Consider the following 17,273-nt stretch of genomic DNA (forward strand, 5'->3'; position numbering starts at 1 on the left):
GGGGAAATAGTTTGATTTTGTGTAATGACCCATCCTCTCCCAGTCTTTATTCAAGCCTAATTTAATGGTGTCCAGTTTGCAAATTAATTCCAATTCAGTAGTTTCTTGTTGGAGTCTGTTTTTGAAGGTTATTTATTGTAATATTGCAACTTTTAGGTCTATCATCGAGTGGCTAGGGAGACCGAAGTGTTCTCCGACTGGTTTTTGAATGTTATAATTCTTGACATGTGATTTGTGTCCATTTATTATTTTATGTAGAGACTGTCTGCTTTGGCCAATGTACATGGCAGAGGGGCATTGCTGGCACATAATAGCATATATCACATTGGTAGATATGCAGGTGAATGAGCCTCTGATAGTGTGGCTGATGTGATTAGGTCCTATGATGGTGTCTCCTGAATAGATATGTGGACAGAGTTGGCAACAGGCTTTGTTGCAAGGATAGGTTCCTGGGTTAGTGTTTTTGTTGTGTGGTTGCTGGTAAGTATTCGCTTCAGGTTGGGGGGCTGTCTTTAAGCAAGGACTGGCCTGTCTCCCAAGATCTGTGAGAGTGAGGGATCGTCCTTCAGGATAGGTTGTAGATCCTTAATGATACGCTGGAGAGGTTTTAGTTGGGGGCTGAAGGTGATGGCTAGTGGTGTTCTCTTACTTTCTTTGTTGGGCCTGTCCTGTAGTAATGACTTCTGGGAACTCTTCTAGCTCTGTCAATCTGTTTCTTCACTTCAACAGGTGGGTATTGTAGTTGTAAGAAGACTTGATAGAGATCTTGTATGTGTTTGTCTCTGTCTGAGGGGTTGGAGAAAATGCGGTTGTATCTTAGAGCTTGGTTGTAGACAATGGATCGTGTGGTGTGGTCTGGATGGAAGCTGGAGGCATGTAGGTAAGTATAGTGGTCAGTAGGTTTCCAGTATAGGGTGGTGTTTATGTGACCATCGCTTATTAGCACTGTAGTGTCCGGGAAGTGAATCTCTTGTGTGGACTGGTCCGGGCTGAGATTGATGGTGGGATGGAAATTGTTGAAATCCTGGTGGAATTCCTCAAGATCTTCTTTTCCATGGGTCCAGATGATGAAGATGTCATCACTGTAGTGCAAGTAGAGTAGGGGCGTTAGGGGATGAGAGCTGAGGAAGAGTTGTTCTAAGTCCGCCATAAAAATGTTGGCATACTGTGGGGCCATGCCAGTACCCATAGCAGCGCCGCTGACTTGAAGGTATACTTTGTCCCCAAATGTGAAATAGTTGTGAATGAGGACAAAGTCACAAAATTCAGCCACCAAGTTTGCCGTGACATTATTGGGGATACCGTTCCTGACGGCTTGTAATCCATCTTTGTTGGTGTAGAGGGCTTCTATCTCTATAGTGGCCAAGATGGTGTTTTCTGGAAGATCACCAATGGACTGTAGTTTCCTCAGAAAGTCAGTGGTGTCTCAAAGATTGCTAGGAATGGTGATAGCGTAGGGCCCGAGGAGGGAGCCTACATAGCCAAACAATCCTGCTGTCAGAGTGCCAATGCCTGAGATAATGGGGCATCCAGGATTTCCAGGTTTATGGATCTTGGGTAGATGACAGAATACCCCTGGTTGGAGTTCTAGAGGTGCGTCTGTGCAGATTTGTTCTTGTGCTTTTTCAGGGAGTTTCTTGAGTATATGGTGTCGTTTCTTTTAGTAACTCTCAGTGGGATCAGAGAGTAATGGCTTGTAGAATATGGTGTTAGAGAGATGCCTAGCAGCCTCTCATTCATATTTCTATGTAGTCATTATGATGACAGCACCTCCTTTGTCAGCCTTTTTTATTATGATGTCAGAGTTGTTTCTCAAATAAATTTGTTAGTCTCTAAGGTACCACAAGTACTCCTCCTTCTTTTTGCTGATATAGACTAACATGGCTTCCATTCTGAAACCTATTAATTTATCTAGTTCTCTTTTAAACCCTGTTATAGTCCTAACCTTCACAACCCCCTCAGGCAAGGAGTTCCACATGTTGACTGTGTCTGTGTGAAGAAGAATTTCCTTCTATTTGTTTTAAACCTGCTGCCTATTAATTTCCTTTGGTGGCCTCTAGGTCTTATATTATGGGATCAAGTAAATAACTTTTCCTTATTCACTTTCTCCACACCACTCAAGATTTTATATACTTTTATCATATCCCCTCTTAGTCTTCTCTTTTCCAAGCTGAAAAGTTCTAGTCTCTTTAATCTCTCTTCATATGCGATCCATTCCAAACCTTAATCATTTTAGTTGCCCTTCTCTGAACCTTTTCGAAAGCCAGTATATCTTTTTTGAAATGAGGAGACCATATCTGTATGCAGTATTCAAGATGTGGGTGTACCATGGATTTATATAAAGGCAGTAAGATATTCTCTTAGTCTCCTTTTTTTAATGGTTCCTAACATCCTGTTTGCTTTTTTGACTGCTGCTGCACACTGCTTGGTCGTCTTCAGAGAACTATCCATGATGACTCCAAGATCTCTTTTCTGATTAGTTGTAGCCAAATTAACCCCCATCATATTGGATGTATAGGTGGGGGTATTTTTTCCATTGTGCATTACTTTACATTTATTCACACTAAATTTCATTTGCCATTTTGTTGCCCAATCACAGTTTTGTGAGACCTCTCTGAAGTTCTTCACTGTCTGCTTTGGTCTTAACTATCTTGAGCAGTTTAGTGTCATCTGCAAACTTTGCCACCTCACTGTTTACCCCTTTCTCCAGATCATGTATGAATAAGTTGAATAGGATTGGTCCTAGGACTGACCATTGGGGAACACCACTAGTTACCCCTCTCCATTCTGAACACACCGATGGGTGAACCTGGAGAGAGAGGTGGCAGCCCTTCGATAGGTCAGCTGGTAGAGCAAAGGACTGGAGCTGGCACTCAGCAAGTCATCCTGACGTCGCCCTTCTGACTCTGGCTTGAAGGAGAGCTTCTTTTTCTCCCCCTTGCTGACAAAGAGCAAGAGAAGAAAGAAAGGTCAGGTGGGCCAATTTGGTGCACAAGTGCATGCTGTCTTTTCTTGCTTGGAAGCCTGAAATGAGGGACTCGTGGTGGGTAAATGAGGGACTGCTGTGCTTCCAGAAAAAAGCCCACTGCTGCACACAAAAAGCATGCCAAAGCATGGACCTCTAGATTGTCAGTCTAACACTCTCTCAAATGAACTAAGTCAGCATCCTAATGGCACTTTTTGCGCCTGCTGCTTCTCTGTCTGGGATGTTTTCGTCAGCCCTGGCACACAAAAAGGATATCATTGCGAGCGCCCACGAAGGCAAGATGAATTTTTGCCTGCCTTGCTCAGCTTGACTTGCTTCCTCACCTTGCATTCCTGCCTTAGATCCTAGGTTACCTGGTGGCTGAAGATGGTCCATTGTCTCATGCAGTGCCAGAGCCTGACACAGTGCCCCTGGGCAGCCTTTGCTCTGCACATGGCGGCCGTGCACATTTGCAACTACTTTAAAGTGTCTGTCAGTAACTTCTAGGGACAGTTGCTCACCTTCAGAGGAAGCTCCCTAAAATTGGCTTATCACACCCAGTGGTACATTGACCTCTGTTCAGACTGAGCCACAGGAGGGGGGGCTCGCTGCTGTGGCTGCCGCTGTTGTGAGGGCAGCCACTGTTGCAGATGAAGCCATCCTGCAAGCACCTTCCACCTAGCCACCCACTGAAAATCCTGTAGGGAGTAAGGAAGGAATAGAAGAACACTGGGGGGGAGGGGGACTTCCTAACCTCCTAATCAGCAGGTAAGTATGCCCAGTGGTCTGTGATGGGATGTTAGATGGGTTAGGATCTGAGTTACTATAGAGAATTCTTTCCTGGATGCTGGCTGGTGAGTCTTTCCCACATGCTCAGGGTTTAACTGATAGCCATATTTGGGGTCGGGAAGGAATTTTCCTCCAGGGCAGATTGGCAGAGGCCATTGATGTTTTTCGCCTTCCTCTGCAGCGTGGGGCATGGGTCACTTGCAGGAGGATTCTCTGCAACTTGAGGTCTTCAAACCACAATTTGAGGACCTCAGTAACTCAGACATAGGTTAGAGGTTTGTTGTAGAAGTGGATGGGTGAGATTCTGTGGCCTGCATTGTGCAGGAGGTCAGACTAGATGATCATAATGGTCCCTTCTGATCTTAAAGTCTATGAGTCTACTCCTCCCCGTTCTGCCACCATCAGCCATCCCATATCCGGTGCTGCATCCGGTGGGGTCAAAAAAAATACGACCATATTGGAAGAGTCAGTTGGGTTCTCTGCGGTTGCCCCACCATTCCCTCGGGCCTGACCTGCCCTCCTGCTCAGCCACCACTGAAAATTGAAACACAAAAAAGTAGAGCCGTACAAGGCTTCAAAGTCCACCAGGCCCAAGCCCCCTTCTAATACGGCAGAAAAGCCGCACTTCTCCTGACTAGGTAGGGACATCCTATTGCCCCACAAGAGGTGGAAGGCCGTCGTGTTCAGTCTCAGCAGCACTCGTGGAGCAGGGGAAACACATGGCTGAGAAAATTCCCCACAGATGAGTCTTGAGCATCACAACCTTTTAGGTAATGACAAGGTCCACTTATGCCACCGGCCAAACCATTCCTCACAGGCCAGCAACCATTTCTCCCGGTTCGCGTTCCCCACCATGTCCCCAACCAAACGCTAGAAGGCCCAGCCATCAACCTGCCCACTCTTGCAGCCCTCCTCTTCTGCCCTGACTGATAGGGGGGAGTATTGATCCTCCCTCCCTTAAGCCCTTCAGCATTCCTGGGGAACACCAACACTGCCCAAGTGACTTTGGACCAGGAGGTCAACCAATAGGGCTGCCTTCTAGGCCAGGATGCAGCTCAGCTTCAGGACTCAGAGGAAATGCAGCTCGCATCCCTACCTACAGGACTTCAGGCACGGCCAGGCTTCTGGATCAAACATCCCCTCTTGTGCTCAAGTCACAATTGCTAGTGTTCAAAAGACAGGCTTTCATGGCCTTTGAGAAAGAAAGATAGAGCCTTGGAAGACCCAGCATGATTTGTGGCACAGGAATTGTCCTAAGATCCCATCGAGACTTCAACTCAGATTGCAGGATTCAAAGTCACGAGTGCTGGCCCTTACACCAAGGGACCAATAGGGAACCCCCAGACCTCTGTTGAGTTCTGGTGTCGATGACCCTGTGTGGGCCACCCTGCATTTACTCACCAAGTTGGCAGGCAGCAGTTTGCTGCAGCTCCCAGAGGCCTTTCTTTATCCAGACTGAGAGGCCAGCGGGCATGTGAGGAAGTTGCCCCTTCAGTCCCAGGCAGTACATGGCCCTTCCTAGGAAAGACCAAGTCCTTGGGGAAAAAAGGTGATGTCAAATAACATCCAGGAGAGATGCCTTCTTTAATTTTGAGGGGAATGGTTCCTTCTTCACCTGACAAGGAACTTGAACCCCACATTAAAAGCATGATGCTCTACCAACTGAGCTAGCCAGGCTCACATGTGAAAAAAACAAATTTAGTGCACAAGAGAAACTAGTCATGAAAATGAAGGCAGGAAACAATACAGAAAATCTGCTACTCTCGCTCTCTTAGCATTCCTAGCTCAAGCCTGCTCCTCCATCCGGCGCCCTGAGGCCTTATTCTTTTTCTAGTTAAATATCAAATCTAGGAGAAAACACAGTTATACAAAGCAAAAAAAAATCACAAACAGAAATGTCATTGGAAATACAAAAATAAAAAAGGAAAATGCAATTGCCATCACTTTATCGTGTCTGGGCCATTCCTGTATCGAAAGCACTCGCTAAGGTCCCTGTGTGCTTACAAGAAACCTGGAGCAACTCATACCACAGCCTGAACATGAAACTCAACAGCTCCCAGGTGCTGCAATAAAACCCTTTCCCTGCTGTGACATTGCACTCCATACGATTTTATGAAAATATGCTAATGAGTGTGAATATAATGTAACTGGAATATATTCCATGCAAAAGGTCTCTTGTAACGTATCATTACAAAGCTTATAATCTACTGTGTGTGTTCATCCTATTTGTATGAACCGATCATTCCTGTATCTGAAACTAGAAATATGAACTATAACTCTGAGGTCCTGTTGTAATGATGCAAAGTGTGGGCCATTAATAGTGGTTTGGACTCTTGATGGCTCTCATTAACCAGGACAATGGACTGGAGATGGCTCTGTGTGCATCATCTGTGAGTCAGGCCAGGAAGAATGAAGGCTTGGGGTCTCACAGGACATGTGACCATGTCACCTGGTACAGGAATCCATCTTAAACCTGGGGCTCTTCCCCAGGAGAGAGACAAAAGATTCCTGCCTTGTACCAAAGTTATATAAGGGGGTGGAACAGAAGAAAGGTGGGTGCAGTCATGAGAAATCCTCTAGCTATCACCTGAGCTGGAACAAGGACTGTATCAGGTGAAAAGATTGGGCCCAGACAAGAAATAAGTCTAGTCTGTGAAAGAAGCTTATTGGAAGATCTCTCAGGGTGAGATTTGATCTGTATTCAGTTTCATACTGTATTAGGCTTGGATTTGCATGTTTTGTTTTATTTTGCTCTATGAAGAATACAAGCTCCATAGAGAAGGAAAATTTAATGCCTTAGAAAAGTCCGTGTGGGTGTGTGTGTGTGTGTTAGATGGGTGAGAGGGTGTCTAGAAACCACTTTCCTATAGCTTCTTTTCTCTGATTTCCTGTAGAAAATCTGAAGTAGAGAGTGAAACCCATTGCCTTCTCTGAGGATATGTCTACACTATGGGATTATTCCGATTTTACATAAGCCGGTTTTGTAAAACAGATTGTATAAAGTCGAGCGCACGCAGCCACACTAAGCACATTAATTCGGCGGTGTGTGTCCATGTACCAAGGTTAGCGTCGATTTCTGGAGCGTTGCACTGTGAGTAGCTATCCCGTAGCTATCCCATAGTTCCCGCAGTCTCCCCAGCCCATTGGAATTCTGAGTTGAGATCTCAATGCATGATGGTGCAAAAACAGTGTCGCGGGTGATTCTGAGTAAATGTCGTCACTCAGCCCTCCTTCTGTGAAAGCAATGGCAGACAATTATTTTGCGCCCTTTTTCCCTGGATTGCCCTGGTAGACGCCATAGCATGGCAACTATGGAGCCTGTTTTGCCTTGTCACTGTCACCGTATGTGTACTGGATGCTGCTGACAGATGCAGTACTGCAGCGCTACGCAGCAGCATTCCTTTGCCTTTGCAAGGTAGCAGAGACGGTTACCATTCCTATTGCACCATCTGCCATTGTAAATAGGCAATGTGATGATGATTATCAGTTGTTTTGTACCGTCTGCTGCTGTCATGGGTGCTCCTGGCTGGCCTCGCTGAGGTCAGCTGGGGGCGCATGGACAAAAATGGGAATGACTCCCCAGGTCATTCCCTTCTTTATGTTTTGTCTAAAAATAGAGTCAGTCCTGCCTAGAATATGGGGCAAGTGTACTAGAGAACCAGAGAGCACAGCCGCTCTGGGTCAGAGCCCCAGAGATCCCACAGAAATGATGAGCTGCATGCCATTCTAGGAGGTGCCCCTGCAACAACCCCACCTGTTGCTTCCCTTGTCCCCGAACCCTCCTGGGCTACTGTGGCAGTGTCCCCCCATTTGTGTGATGAAGTAATAAAGAATGCAGGAATAAGAAACACTGACTTTTTAGTGAGATAAAAATGAGGGGGAAGGAAGCCTCCATCTGCTATGAATAGTCCAGGCAGGACATTAAAGGTGGTAGGGGAGAGGAGCCCAGCATCCTGCTGCTATGATAGTCTAGGCAGTACAGAATTTTTTCTTTAGACGTGAAAGGTGGGAGGGCAGCAATAGAGCTCAGCCTTCAGTTGCTATGATGAAGACTGTTACCAGCCATTCTGTACCATCAGCTGGGAATGAACAGGAGCCATTCCCATTTTTACCCAGGCACTCCCACCCGACTTTACTGAGGCCAGCCAGGAGCACTCACAGGCTAATGATGACAATAGATAGCAATTATATCAAATCATCTGCCATCAGAAAGGGAATGCTGGTGTTCAGAGCTGCAGCACCCCGTCTGCCAGCAGCATGCAGTAGACATAGGGTGACATTGAAAAAAAAGGCAAGAAACGTTTTTTTTTCCCTTTTCTTTCAGGGGGTGGGGTGGGGTGGGGTGGGGGGAAGGGTGTAAATTGATGACATATACCCTGAAACACCAGGGAAAATGTTTTTGACCCCTCAGGCACTGGGAGCTCAGCCAAGAATGCAAATACTTTACGAAGACTGCTGGGGACTGGGATAGCTGGAGTACTCAGTACCCCCTCCCTTCCTCCATGAGCGTCCATTTGATTCTTTGGCTTTTTGTTACTCCTGTCACACAGCTCTGTGCTGTGGACTCTGTCTATCATAGCCTCGAGATTTTTTCAAATGCTTTGTCATTTCATCTTCTGTAACGGAGCTCAGATAGAACAGATTTGTCTCCTCATATAGCGATCAGATCCAGTATCTCCCGTACAATCCATGCTGGAGCTCTTTTTGGATTTGGGACTGCATTGCCACCTGTGCTGATCAGAGCTCCACGCTGGGCAAACAGGAAATGAAATTCAAAAGTTCACAGGGCTTTTCCTGTCTACCCGGCCAGTGCATCCAAGTTCAGATTTGTCATGGTATAATCCCACACTCTGAATCTTAGCGTCCAAAAGATGTGGTACCAGCATGAATTCCTCTAAGCTCAATTACCAGCTCGGTACTTGTGGCGCTGCCACCAACCAGGAATTCCAGTGCCTAGTACACTCTGGTCCCCTCAAAACCTTGCCTGGGGACCCCCAAGACCCAGTCCGTCTGGATGTTAACACAAAGAAAGTAAACCCTTTCCCTCACCGTTGCCTCTCCCAGACTTCTCCTCCCTGGGTTACCCTGGAAGATCACTGTGTGATTCAAACTCCTTGAATCTTAAAACAGAGAGGAAAATTCACCTTCCCTCCTCCTACTCTCTCCCTCTCCTAGACTATCCCTGCAAGAGAAAGTAATCCTAACACAAAGAGAAATTAACCTCTTTCTCCCCACCAATTCCCTGGTGAATCCAGCCCCAGTCCCCTGGGATCTCACACCAGAATAAAAAACAAACAAACAAACCAAGAGGTTCTTAAACAAGAAAAGCTTTTAATTAAAGAAAGAAAAACAGTAAAAATTATCTTTGTAAATTTAAGATGGAATATGTTACAGGGTGTGACGATACGGTTCTGGCGGGACCCAAATGAGAGTGCCAATTCAGGACCAATTGCTCAAACAGAGCAGTCACAACCCAAGGCTGGGGTTTTTCCACCTCTAAGGCAAACCAAACCAGCCAGACAAAAATGACTTCGGTTTTACCCCACTGGCTAACCACAAGTCACACAAGCAATTTCCTTAGACACTCCAGTCTCCCCATATCATCACCAGTGGCACCCATCCTCAGGATGAATGGTTATGACAACCAACACCCCAGTAAAAAAAAAAGGTTCTCTCGATCCCAAAGGACCAAGCCCCAGACCCAGGTCAATATACATATCATATCTTACCCATAAATCACACTGTTGCCAACCCTTTAGAATCTAAAATCTAAAGGTTTATTCATAAAGGGAAAAAGGTAGAAATGAGAGCTAGAATTGATTAAATGGAATCAATTACATACAGTAATGGCAAAGTTCTTAGTTCAGGCTTGTAGCAGTGATGGAGTAAACTGCAGGTTCAAATCAAGTCTCTGGAGTACATCCCCCTCTGCGATGGGTCATCAGTCCCTTGTGTAGAGCTTCAGTTTGTAGCAAAGTCCCTCTGGAGGTAGGAAGCAGGACTGAAGACAAGACGGAGATGAGGCATCAGCCTTATATAGTCTTTTCCAGGTGTAAGAACACTTTGGGTATGGCTACACTTACAGTTTTGCAGCGCTGGTAGTTACAGCTGTGTTCGTACAGCTGTGTAGGGCCAGCGCTGCAGTGTGGCCACATTTGCAGCACTTGCAGCACTGTTGGGAGTGGTGCATTGTGGGCAGCTAACCCAGCATTCAAGTGGCTGCAACGTGCTTTTCAAAAGAGGGGAGTGGGGTGGAATGTGACAGGGAGCGTGGAGGAGACAGACAGAATGGATTTTTGGAGTTGACACTGTTCTCAGCTCCCTGCCTTGCAAGTTCTAAGGTCTTGTGCCTACCTTCAATCATTTTAAAAGTTCTAACTCCCTTCCCCCACTCCTCTCTCATTCACTAATTGCAAATTATGCACAGCTAAATACCCGTCAGACCAGATCAGCAACTGCTGAACACGGACTTCCCCCTCCCCCTCTGCCGTGTGAGCGTGCTGTTTCTCTCTTCAAGCAAACAGCTGTGAACATTCCAAAGTAATTCCCCTGCCTGCCTCAGCTCGCTCAGCAAACAGGAGCTGTGTTTGTTTTTTAAATAAGCAGTTTGGCTGAACTCCGAGCTCTCTCTTTCTTCCGGTTTGTTGTGGACAGGAATTCTGGGATACCTCCTTATACCCCGGAGGTCAATAAAAGCGCTGGTGGGTGTCCACACTTGCTGACCAGCGCTGGATCCCCTACATCTGAGGCTCGACTGGGTGTACAGCCAGCGCTGCAACCAGGGAGTTACAGCGCTGGCCGTGCTTTGCAAGTGTGGCCACATCCTAAGTTGCAGCGCTACAACCCCCTCACCAGCGCTGCAACTCTGTAGTGTAGCCAAGGCCTTCTTTGTTCTTACTGCGGAAAATAACAGCAAAATGGAGTCTGGAGTCACAAGGGCAAGTCCCTGCATACTTTGCTGAGTTACAAGGCATATCAGCCTCCTCTCAATGGGTCAATTGTGTAGCTGATGGTCCTTAATGGGCCATCAAGCGGGCTAAGCAGAGCTAACACCAACTTGTCTGGGGTGTCACCCAGGACTACAGCACCAATTTGAAATACAGTGTACAGCCAATACTTATAATTTCAACTACAAAATGATACAGACATACAAACAGCATAATCATAACCAGTAACCCAGAACCTGGTCCTAGACACCTTGTATGACCCCCTTTACACAAGATTTGGTGCCTCTACAGGACCTTGGTTGCAAACCATGTTCTATATGGTTCCAGTTTATACCAATAACGTCACACCCCCAATGCAAAATTGATGCAGGAAGGGATGACACAAACATCACTGACTGCATCCCAAGAGCTCCCCATTCTTGGGTCTGTCTCACTACAGCTAGTGTTGGGTTAGAAGCCATACCAGTGTATAACGGAAATGATTTATTAAAGTCATGTTCAATAACATGATCGAATCTCTTTACAAACTTAAGGTATAACTTAGTTAGCTTTTGCAGCATGGTTCCTGTATGTTTCATGTGATCTTGCCAAGAGCTAAAGAACATAGCTACTTTATCCATACACGCTCTGGCAAATGTTTGGAACCCAATTAACCTTAAACCAATGTAGATATTAATGTTGTTTATAATCCCAGATTTCTGGCATTTAGTCACGAAAGCAATATGGTAGGGTGCCTCAGTTTCCCCTTTCCTACTGCACATCAGGTCTGGAATGTCTTTTCCCCTGTGAAAAGTTTCAATACTGTTTACAGGCACTAGCAATGAAACATTAGTATAACAAGGCCTTTTAACATAATGTATGTTCTCCTGTATTTCTCTTAACATGTTCAGGGAAGAGGCAGCTGCCGCCGCTCCATGCCTTCCTCAGGCTACTAAGCTTGTATAAAACGTGGGCAGCCATGGGCCTCCCCGTTTTAAAAGTGGGGAGCACAGCCCCCCCTGTCTTCCCAGTCCTGGTGCCTCTGGGCCCGCAGGGTGTGGGGGCCCAAATGTTCTTTTTGCCCAGGGCCCCATTAAATTTTAATATGCCTCTGAACATACCACCATGTGTGCCAAGATGTACCAGTTCCTCCAGATCTTAAATGGTTGGAGAACCTTTCCACAGGGGAGTCCATTGCCAAGATGGCTGCTACGGTGGGTTCCACAGTAACCTTCTTCTTTTATACAGAATCATTATCTTTACTATACGTCCCCACACTGACTATGAGTCAACTTACTCTTTACCTCATCTCCACATGCTTTTCTCCATTGGTTTGAACCACACAGGCTCCGATCAAATCAATTACAGGGGATTCCAGAATTCACACTTCTATACCTTTTAACCATTGCGCCAAAGCACCATTTCACCATCCTATTAGCCGAACATGCTTTATCCTTGTTATACACTTCCTGAGGACCTAGGGCCTCCCAAATTCAAGGCAAAAACCCCCTCCCATTCCCCTCCTGGTGTCTCTATCTGTAGTTTTGCCTTCCCCAAACTTTTCTGCCAAGTGTCTTGGTATAAAAGGGAGTGTTCCAGCATAAAATGAATTGCATTTTCCTCTGTGCTGTTCAGATATCAGCTCCTTGCCCTGAGAAAAGCTCCCTCGGTCAGAAAGCTCCAATGTATGTACCTTTATATCATCTTTTATAGTGTACGCTAACAAGAACATAACCTATGGCGACTCCGAGTGGGTCAGCATAATCACCTCTACTTAAGATTATTACTAGTTATGTGATGTTTGGTTATCAGATGGTAGCAGCTGAACAAACAAAGTAACTGACTACAGTTAGGTAAAGTCCTGGGGTATGTGCAGGAATGTCAAATTCTAAGGCAACAGGGGCTTGGAAAGCCAAGGTGGGGGAGAGAAAGAGAGAGAGAGAGAGAGCACCAGCGACAGAGGAGGAGAGAACACACGAAGAGGGGAAGCAGCTGGAGAGAAGCTGTGTGTGCAGAGGGCAGCCTGACAGCTGAGCATCATAGGTACCCAGACAGCATAATGACAGGTTTCAGAGGGGTCGCAGTGTTAGTCTGTATCAGCAAAAAGAATGAGTACTTGTGGCACCTTAGAGACTAATAAAATTTATTTGAGCATGAGCTTTCATGGGCTAAAACCCACTTCATCGGATGCATGCAGTGGAAAATACAGTAGGAAGAGATATATACACAGGGGACATGAAAAAATGGATGTTTCCATTCTAACTAAAACAAGACTAATCAATTATGGTGGGTGTCATAAACAGATAGCTAAGGGTTAATGTCTCTTTCACCTGAAGCACCTGACCAGAGGACCAATCAGGAAACCGGATTTTTTTCAACTCTGGGTGGAGGGAAGGTTGTGTCTGAGTCTTTGTCTGTCTGCCTGCTTTTCTCTCAGCTTTGAGAAGTGATTTCTGTTTTCTAATCTTCTGTTTCCAAGTTGTGAGTACCAAACATGGTTTTGTTGTTTTTGTATTTACATGTCTATAGTGGCTGGAGTGCTTTGATTTGTATTCTTTTTGAATAAGGCTGTTTATTCAATATTCTTTTAAGCAATTGACCCTGTATTTGTCATCTTAATACAGAGAGACCATTTTTTATGTATTTTTCTTACTTTTTTTATATAAAGCTTTCTTTTAAGACCTGTTGGAGTTTTTCTTTAGTGGGGAACTTCAGGGAAATTGAGTCTGTACTCACCAGGGAATTGGTGGGAGGAAGAAATCAGGGGGAGATCTGTGTGTGTTGGATTTGCTAGCCTGATTTTGCATTTCCTCTGGGTGAAGAGGAAAGTGCTTTTGTTTCCAGGACTGGAATTACAGAGGGTGGACTCCCTCTGCTTGGATTCACGGAGGTTGCTTCTGTGTATCTCTCCAGGAGCACCTGGAGGGGGGAAGGGAAAAAGGATTATTTCCCTTTGTTGTGAGACTCAAGGGATTTGGGTCTTGGGGTCCCCAGGGAAGGTTTTTGTGGGGACCAGAGTGCCCCAAAACACTCTAATTTTTTGGGTGGTGGCAGCCGTACCAGGTCCAAGCTGGTAACTAAGCTTGGAGGTTTTCATGCTAACCCCCATATTTTGGACGCTAAGGTCCAAATCTGGGACTAAGTTATGACAGTGGGCTATTATCAGCAGGAGAAAACACACTTTTGTAGTGATAATCAGTATCAGGTGACATGTTCACATGTCCTGTGAGACCCCAGCCTCCATTCTTCCTGTGCTGGCCTCCACCCACCCAGGAAGGTTTGCAAGTAAACAGAGTCATCTACAACCAATTGTCCTAGTAAATAGGAGCCATCAAGCTTCCAAAGGACCATTAATGGCCCACATTTTGCATAATTACAATAGGTCTCAGAGTTATACTTCATATTTCCAGCTTCAGATACGAGAATGATACATGCATACAAATAGGATGAACACACTCAGTAGATAATAAGCTTTGTAATTGCAGCGAGTCGGTGTGGCTCCCCTCTGGCCCAGGGGCAGGAGCGCCCAGCCAGCAGCCCGAGTGGGCGAGGCTAAGGTGCAGTGAGCCCGCCCCTCAGAGGATCAGGTGATGACCCGGAAGTACAAAAGCTGGCCGTCAGAGCTCAGTCGGACCCCAGCCACCGCAGGGAGCTCGAGACTGGGAACCCTCTAGGACCCAGGACACCCGCCACGACTGGCCAGAGCTTCCCCGCGCCCGCTAACTGGAGGAGCTGCCGGAGCTTCCCCGTGTCCATTATCCGGGGGAGCTGCTGGAGCTTCCCCAGCCCTGCTGTCATCTGGAGGAACCACCGGAGCAAGCCGGACCTGACTTCCCGGACGAACTGCCTGACCTGCCACCCAGCCCTGGCCGTGAAGAGCCCATGCTGCTGGACTTCCCGTGGGGCGACCCCACGGACCAGGTAGACCCGTCAGGGGAGGTCGGAAGTAGCCCAGGGGCAGCCAACTCTGGTCAGGCTGCAACCATATCCGAGCCTATGTCAGTGTGTTGCAGGCAAGATTCCCACTGACAGCAGTGAGTCTCGGCCACTGCTAGGGCCCCGGGCTGCGACGCAGTGGAGTGGGAGGGCCTGCGTTCCCCCTGCCACCCTCCCAGGGGTTGCAGACTCCCCCTCTCACGGGCCTGAGGAGGCCTTTCTACTGAGCCTCCGAAACCCAGTGCTTTGCTCAGCCCTGAAGCAGAGGGCCTGAGCCGCTTTGACTCTGTATTGTCGCCCAGCCCTGAAGCAGAAGGCCTGAACCTCTCTGACTCTGTATTGTTGCCCAGCCCTGAAGCAAAGGGCCTGAGCCCCCTTTGACTCTGTAATGTTGCTCAGCCCTGAAGCAGAGGGCCTGAGCCCCTTTGACTCTGTATTGTTGCTCTGCCCCGAACCCAGAGACCCGGGCCTTGTGACTTTGTGTTTGTCGCCCCAGGATCGGAGCCAGGGGGCCAGCCTGGCCAGAGAACGTGTAGCGAGCCGGTGTGACTCCCCTCTGCCCCTCGGAGAGGGTCGAGCCCAGGTCCCACATGTTCACAGTAATGATATCTTATAAGAGACCTTTTGCATAAAGCATATTCCAGTTATATCACATTCACATTTTTAAGTATATTTCCAAAAAACACATGGAATTTGAGAACCTCTGAGTTAGAGCATTGGTGGTTCAGTAGCAGAAGTCACAGCTACAGGGGAGGTCTAGCTTTGGTTTCTGGCCAACAGAGGGATGAGGTTTATTGTCTCCAAATTTCAGTTGAAAAAATCAGACCCAAACAGGGTTTGGTGGGGGTTTCTCTGGTTTTCATTTAGTTTTTGTTTTTCTCATTTGAAATGTCCTTGATAATTTGTCTAGGAAAACTGTTTGGACAAGGCCAAGGAAGAGTCGAAACCATTACAAATCTCCATGGGAGGGGGTCTCTCAGTACAGGTGGACATTTTCATGGAGCGGAGTTTTGGAGATAAATGAGAGGCTTTTGCTCAAGCAGAGAGAGGGGGTTGGCATTTTCATTTTTACCAAGTGAATCTCCCCCACCTCATACACACATTGCTCCCTTGCTGCTGCTGCCCCAGCTCAAACCCCACTGTCACCCCCAGCATGTAACTTACAGCTTCTCGCTGACAAAGCCCTTAAATATCAGAGACAAAATCCCCTAGTCTGTCCCTTCTCTCAGATGAACCCTCCCCCCACAGAGCCCAGGACAACCCCGACCTAGCTGGATCTCATGGCATATGACCGAGGATGTGCTTTGCCGATACAAGGAGCCAAGTGTGCAGTCACCCAGGAGATGTAATAACCGTGTAAGTTCGGTTGACAGACTCTTGTAGTACAGACATTATCTTAGTATTTTACTCCATGCACTGAGATCTGAATGTAAAATATCCACCCACAAATGCAGCCATTGAAATCCCCCAATTTAATATCTCTGCCTTTCCCAGAAAGTCATAAACTTCAGTTCATTCTGGCTAGCAGATGGGAAATTCAAGTGACACTAATGTTTACAATTGATTGACTGATGCTTACAGGTTAATTAACAGAAAAATAAACAGTTATTCCTTCACACAATACCACAAGGTGAAATAGGAACAGAGACAAACCTTGACAGTAAAGTCTCTTTTCCCCAAAGATCCTCAAAATTCTCTTAATTCCCACCCTTGCATCCATCCTCCATTAGAATTGCCCTTGTTGGACATTCCCAGACCTGGACATTGGTGAAATACAGAATTTGAACAGCAAACCTGGCTCCCTGCACCATGAATGATGTGGGGGTTTCTACCTGTCACTTACTCCTGTATCATACCACAGAGAACTTTTCTGGCATGGAAAACAGAGGAGAACTGCTGCCCAGGATTACCAATTTTAGGGAAGAACCAATTGGCTTTGCTTTGGGGAAGCTGCCTGTAATCAGATATAAAATCGTTATTCAATCTGAGATATGGTTACAACATCCACAACCCCAGTCTCACAACTATTGAAATCAGATGGTCCTTACATTGTACCAGCCACAGAAGTAAAGGGATTTGAAATAAATCCCTTTTCAGAGTCAATGAGGACTGGGTGCAAGACACTCTGAATGTGAGCCGGGCCCTTCGTGTGGATCATCCCAGCTGCAGAGGGCATCGCTTGCCTCTCCCGCTCCCTGGGGACGGAGGGGGACAGCGTTCCACGTGGGGCGGTGCCTAGCAGCTGAATTAGAAATGGTGAGGACCAGGGAATCCGGCTGTTTAACTAAAATAAAGCATCGCGAAGCCCTGCGGTGGGTGTTGATGCAATGTGATTTCTGCCCAGTGCTCTGAATGTCAAAGTGAAGAAATTCAGTGAAGCGCGGGTATACGGCAGGAGTAACTATGACTCACCTTGTGCTGAGAGTTAGTAACTGGCTTGGCTAGCCGGGCGTATTGCAGAGGATGAGCCCACATCCCTTTGGAGTGTGAGATAGGGTTGGTCAGCCCCATAAGGTCTCACACAGTTGCTCCCCTGGTAAGGGTAGCCTCCCCAGATACGGGTTGACTCCCCCTGGTAAGGATTAGATTCCCCCAGGTACAGGTTAGGTTCCCCCTGAGAACCTTATATCTTTTAATCATGGAAAAAAGTAATTAAT

General features: G+C 46.7%; 1 protein-coding gene across 4 annotated transcripts in view; it reads right to left on the reverse strand.

Moving 5' to 3' along the window:
* Positions 1–17,273, reverse strand: part of LOC127056975 (zinc finger protein 883-like) — a 305,218-nt gene that overhangs the window by 254,093 nt on the left and 33,852 nt on the right. Inside the window, exon 1 of one of the 4 annotated variants that reach the window (XM_050965476.1) lies at positions 2,767–2,932. The exons of the other annotated variants lie outside the window; for them this stretch is intronic. The gene's annotated coding sequence lies outside the window, so the exon portion shown is untranslated. Of the gene's footprint in view, positions 1–2,766; positions 2,933–17,273 lie in introns of those variants that run through there. 4 annotated transcript variants of the gene reach the window in all.

Source organism: Gopherus flavomarginatus, chromosome 8 (assembly GCF_025201925.1).
Source record: "Gopherus flavomarginatus isolate rGopFla2 chromosome 8, rGopFla2.mat.asm, whole genome shotgun sequence".
Taxonomy (NCBI): Eukaryota; Metazoa; Chordata; order Testudines; family Testudinidae; genus Gopherus; species Gopherus flavomarginatus.